Source organism: Gekko japonicus, unplaced genomic scaffold (assembly GCF_001447785.1).
Source record: "Gekko japonicus isolate JY-2015 unplaced genomic scaffold, Gekko_japonicus_V1.1 scaffold646, whole genome shotgun sequence".
Taxonomy (NCBI): Eukaryota; Metazoa; Chordata; class Lepidosauria; order Squamata; family Gekkonidae; genus Gekko; species Gekko japonicus.
The window spans coordinates 895,464-901,445 of NW_015165253.1; positions in this window are offsets into that span (position 1 = coordinate 895,464).

Here is a 5,982-nt window from a genome sequence, read left to right on the forward strand (position 1 = left end):
CTGTTTGCCCCGGAGCAAAATAACTTGCGGCTGCGCGATCAGACGTCCCCTCGAGGTCCGGTGGTTAGGGGGAGGTGCCGATCACAGAATAATCCTGCAGCGCGGCAAAGAAGCAGCCTCTCTAGCAAAAGGCTCCGCAGGTTTAACCCCTTCCAGGGCTGCAGAGGAATGCAAACTGTGTCCTCCGTCAGGTCCCCTCCAGGAGGAGCTTCAGCCAGCCGCCCTCCCGCCACGCCCCCCCTGCACCTCCCCCTCTGTCGCCCGGTGCAGAGAGTTCCTCTCGAGCAGGCCAAGCCAGGAGTGGGTACGGAAAAGAGGAGGGGGCTGTGTTGTTTGTTTTTAAACGAAGTGTGCGCATGCGCTGTTGGGTGCTTGTGCGCATCCCATGGAGACTTTAAAAAAAACCCTTTTAGCTATGGGACATGGGTGGGCGCCGGATGCCACGACCTACCACCGGAAACGCGATCAGACGCCCGCCCTTGCCTCGCGGTTTCCGGAAACTAGTACCTCGGAGGTACTAGTTTTTTACCCCGCATCTCCAGCAGGAAGCCTCAGGTGAGCCACGGGAGCTCTACGCTTCCCAGATGTTGCGGTGTGATCGTGCCCAGAAAATCCACCTATCTTCTGTCTCTGTAGTATGGCTAATGCTCGGTGTGACTGCAGCCACTGATGAGGTTATTGGGAGTTTTCTAATTGTGGCCTAATCCCATAATAAAAGTGTACTGGTAATTTAAGAAGAGCACAGCAGAATCAGACTAGTGGTCCATTGAGTCCAGCATCCTGTTTGCAGAGAACTGAGGCCCATTCCTCAGCTGTGTAGTATTTTAAAGATCTCCTACATGGTTGGGTCAGTATACATTCCAATCCCAAAGAAGGGCAATGCCAAGGAATGTTCAAACTATCGCACAATTGCACTCATATCACACGCTAGCAAGGTCATGCTCAAGATCCTACAAGCTAGGCTTCAACAGGACGTGGATAGAGAACTGCCAGAAGTACAAGCTGGGTTTCGAAGAGGTAGAGGAACTAGAGATCAAATTGCCAACATTCGCTGGATTATGGAGAAAGCAAGAGAGTACCAGAAAAACATCTACTTCTGCTTCATTGACTATGCTAAAGCCTTTGACTGTGTGGATCACAACAAACTATGGCAGGTCCTTAAAGAGATGGGAGTACCAGACCACCTCACATGTCTCTTGAGAAACCTGTATAAGGGCCAAGAAGCGACAGTTAGAACCGGATACGGAACAACTGATTGGTTCAGCATAGGAAAAGGAGTACAACAAGGATGTATATTGTCACCTTGCTTATTTAATATATATGCAGAGTACATCATGCGAAATGCTGGCCTGGATGAATCACAAGCGGGAATTAAGATTGCTGGGGAAAAGATCAACAACCTCAGATATGCAGACGATACCACTCTAATGGCAGAAAGTGAAGAGGACCTAAAGAGCCTCCTGCTCAGAGTAAAAGAGGAGAGCGCAAAAGTGGGCTTGAAGCTCATCAGATCACCGCAGACTGTGACAGCAGCCATGAAATTAAAAGACGCCTGCTCCTTGGGAGGAAAGTGATGGCAAACCTCAACAGCATGATAAAAAGTAGACACATCACCCTGCCAACAAAAGTCCGAATGGTCAAAGCAATGGTATTCCCAGTAGTCATGTATGGCTGCGGGCTGAGCGCCGAAGAATAGATTCTTTTGAACTATGGTGCTGGAGAAGACTCTTGAGAGTCCCTTGGACTGCAAGAAGATCAAATCAGTCAATCCTAAAAGAAATCAACCCTGACTGTTCCCTGGAAGGCCAGATAATGAAACTGAAGCTCAAATACTTTGACCACCAAATGAGAAGGGAGCACTCACTGGAGAAGACCCTGATGCTGGGAAAGACTGAAGGTCAAAGAAGACGGGGACAGCAAAGGATGAGATGGTTAGACAGTGTCATACATGCAACGAACATGAAATTGAGCAAACTTCAGAGGACGGCGGAAGACAGGAGGGCCTGGCGTGATCTTGTCCATGGGGGCACGAAGAGTTGGACTCGACTGTGCGACTGAACAACAACAACAACATGGTTGCAGCTATCCTTCCTGATTGCAGCAGTGCCATGTCACTGTCAGCCTGGCTATATTTACTTCTGGCTGGACCAATTAATCTTTGGAGGTGCTGCCCAAATCCCCTTCCGCACATATATATTTTTTTAAATACATCCAGGATTAAGAGTGTCAAACAAAACAGAAAATCCTTCACAGCCTTCACTTTCAAGTTGTCCTAAAACAAAATTTGAAATGCATTGAGCAGAGCTTTAGCAACAGATGGTATGATACAATACTGTAGTCAATTGATTACAATATTGTTTCAAATGACAAGAGCTTTCTGTTTCCCATGTAGAAATTTTTTTAAAAGATAGAGAAAAAGGAGACTGTATCTGCCACTTCTGGTCTTAACAACTGGAAGACTGCTTTAGAGGTGAAAAAAGGATTTTCTAGACTTTGCTTATCTAAAGCCCACACAATGACAATGTCTGCATGGGAAGAAAAACTCAGCACTAGGTGGCAGAATAGTTTATGAAAAATACCTGTTGTCCCAAATACACCTGCCAATGCTTCTTATACATCCCCAGATGTCGAAAATGAGATAAATGGTGTGAGACTCTTTCCCACTCACTTAAGAGACTCTACTACCCTCCACAATCTCTATTCCCATAGGTTCAGGGTCGAAGGTGGGTCCTGCAGTAACAGTTCAATACCCCTCTTGCCTTTTAAAAAATGACCATTTCACATCCCACATCTTCTTTCACTCACAGATATCACCAGACAGCTTCCACAGACCTCTGTGTGTTGGCAAAAAGTTATGGCAGATGTACAAATACGAGGTTTGAATTTTTAGCATTCCTGATGAAAGATGTGTTTATCTTCAAACCAGGTAATGCAGCTGTTGGGGAAATGAGTGCAGGACACTTTTCATGGACTCCCATCCCCACTGTGTTCATTGGGGAGGGAGATAAGCTGGCAAGGATCCCAACTGCATCAAGGGAGAGAGGGAGACAGTTGTTCTAAATCCAAATTCAATTTATTCCATTACACAGAAAAAACTTGTAGCATTAGAATATTCAGCATAGAATATTTCAATACAACCCCAATATATAAACAGTGCACTTGTAATTCTATAAAGGATATCCTTGGTTGCCCTGTCAAGACCCATAATGGAGGACGGTTGGCCAGAACAACAATGAACAAGACTAAATTCAGACATGAAGTACCTTTTTCTACCCACAGGAACTGATGTAACTGTCAGTCAAGTCTGTTGCTAAGCATCTGATGTATATCTGATGTACATGACAAAGCTCAGCCCTTTCTTTCTATCTCTGGGGTCAGAAAAGTCAAGCGAAAGCTAGGGTGACTCAGAGAGTCAAGGAAGCTGTAACTAGATACCCTAGAATTTGATAGTGTATAAACATTCCAAAAGGCAAAAGTCATGTAAGGAAAAAGTCATGTACAGGGTTATTGGAACCAGAAGGCCACAGCACCAGCAGAGTCCTGAAGCCTCTTGGAAAACAGAACCAAATATCCAACTATACTTTACTAAAGAAATTAAAGTAACAGGTATAACAAAGGACTGAGGCTCAATCCAGGCCCTAATTCTGTGACAGCAGCAGTGCACAACACAGGTATAGCTGCTGAGACAGCTTTCCTTAAAACAAAATTTTTCTGGGGGAAATTTAAAGTATGTGTTGAGGATGACATTGCTGTAGATATGACTGAAAAAGGAAGGTAAAAGAAAAATAAATGGTTTGGGAGATTTTTATGAGAGTCCATAACTATTCCATTTTCGAGGGTTGTAACAAGGAATACCTGCCTGCTTTTGTTTCCCAGCTCAGAGTCCTTTTTAGATATTAAGGAATTAATGGCTCCTCCATGAAAGCTGATGAGAATAGCTTTGCTAATAACAGGAACTGAGCTGCTGCATCCCATCCTGGACTTTAGTGTGGCGGCACTGAGAGGCACCTACTTCCCTGGAACTCTATGGCCTTTTGGATATGGGTAGTGGCTGCATGCCAGGCGGGGACTACTTCTTGTTACACCATAGTGAAGTGCAGGATGGGCTCTTAGAGGAAATGCTTGCCTTTTTATCCTGACCTACATTGAAATGGCGGCAACACAGGGGGCAGGAACATAAGACACTAGATTTCATTAAAAATACTTTAACTGCAACAAATCCACACTTAAAATAATAGTATGTATAATTCTCTTACAGTGTTGTAAATTTTAGTGCATCAGTTGCTACATATAACTTGGCATTGTCCTGCCTTATTTGCATTCCATGATTACAAAGGTTCTGTAAATGCTATTTACTTTAGGTCTCTGACCATGTGAGCCATGTGTAAAACAAAGAAATTCTGGTACAAAAGCAGTTTATTTATTTACAACAAGTAGTCTAATGCTCACAACTACAAACTAAGTAACCATTTTAGCAATTCTTCTGTAACTTTGCAGGAAAAAATGCAAGTATTCTATTGAACTATATGATTGAGGGTGGAAACGATCTAAGTTATTGAACAAAAATTCTTCTGTACAATTCTGATAGGTTTAAGAAATTTCTTACGATACTGTAAGAACATAATGCTGCAAAGGAGAAGAGCAACAAACAATAGTGTCAAGTTGTCATGACTTGTAAAGAATAAATTGTGAAATTTATTTCAGAGTACCTTCACAGGACGCTGATTTGCCTGTGTAGCCTCTGTTGTGAGATGACCACTAATGTACGATGGATGCCATTTACACTGGCACCATTAGACAGAATTTTTCTTGGACTTCCTTACTCTTAAGTGTGCCTAAGTTCAAACACTTTGTAAAGTAAGTTTCACAGAAATTTTTTTAAAGGATCATATTATTTTTATTAAAGCACCATTAAAATTGGTTGTTTTATCTTATTAAATTATATTAGCACAAGCACTTGAAGACCTTTGTCCAGACACAAGGATCCATATGCAGGGACAGCCAGTGGGTGGCATTTGTTGGTGGGGTGGAGCAGTACTATTTCAGGAACAGTAGTTCAGCTTGGACTCAGTATCTGTGCAGTGCAATACTATATGTGCTCACTGGGCTTAGCCCAAGAGCCATAAGACTGCCACCTCAGTCTACACTCCCTTTAGCGTACTGCTAAGGCAGTAAGGATGACGGTTTCTAGTTCTTGAGTATATGCTTCTGCCTCAAGAAAGGATCCTATCCCAGTAGTGTCAACTGGTATGTCTAGAACTTGAAAGCTGGAAAAAATACAGTCTGTATTCCCTTCATTCCTTCCTGCATACTTCAGGATTTGTTGTTGTTGTTCAGTTGCACAGTCGAGTCCGACTCTTCGCGACCCCATGGACCAGCTCCTGCCAGGATTACCCCACATTACTTCAGGATTACCCCACATTAACTACTTCAGAATCTATGAAAGGGAGGATACTGGCTTGCCCGCACAACTGGCGTTTCTTACACTAATTTCTGTTTCTTGTTTCCTAATAAAAGGTGTGTTGTGTTGCTTCTTAGTATTTGTCAGCTGAATTGTACAGCTCATAGCTGTTTCTACAATACTCCAGTCCTGATGTGCTCTCCTCAGGGGATTTCTTACACTAATTTCTGTTTCTTGTTTCCTAATAAAAGGTGTGTTGTGTTGCTTCTTAGTATTTGTCAGCTGAATTGTACAGCTCATAGCTGTTTCTACAATACTCCAGTCCTGATGTGCTCTCCTCAGGGGACCCAACTTTAAGGAAGAAAAAGTTGAAGCCAGCCACTTGCCTCTTACGGTGTGCCTCATGCTGTGTAGGTACATGCTGCTGCATGGGAATGCACTAAACCGAACGCTGGAAATCAGGGGCTCTGAAATTCCTTCTGATGCACTGGGAGTGAGGAATTCCAAGTGCCTTTGCTGGGCTCCAATGAAACACACTGAAATGCTGCCAAGCTGCTAATAAAACAAGGAAAGAGATCATG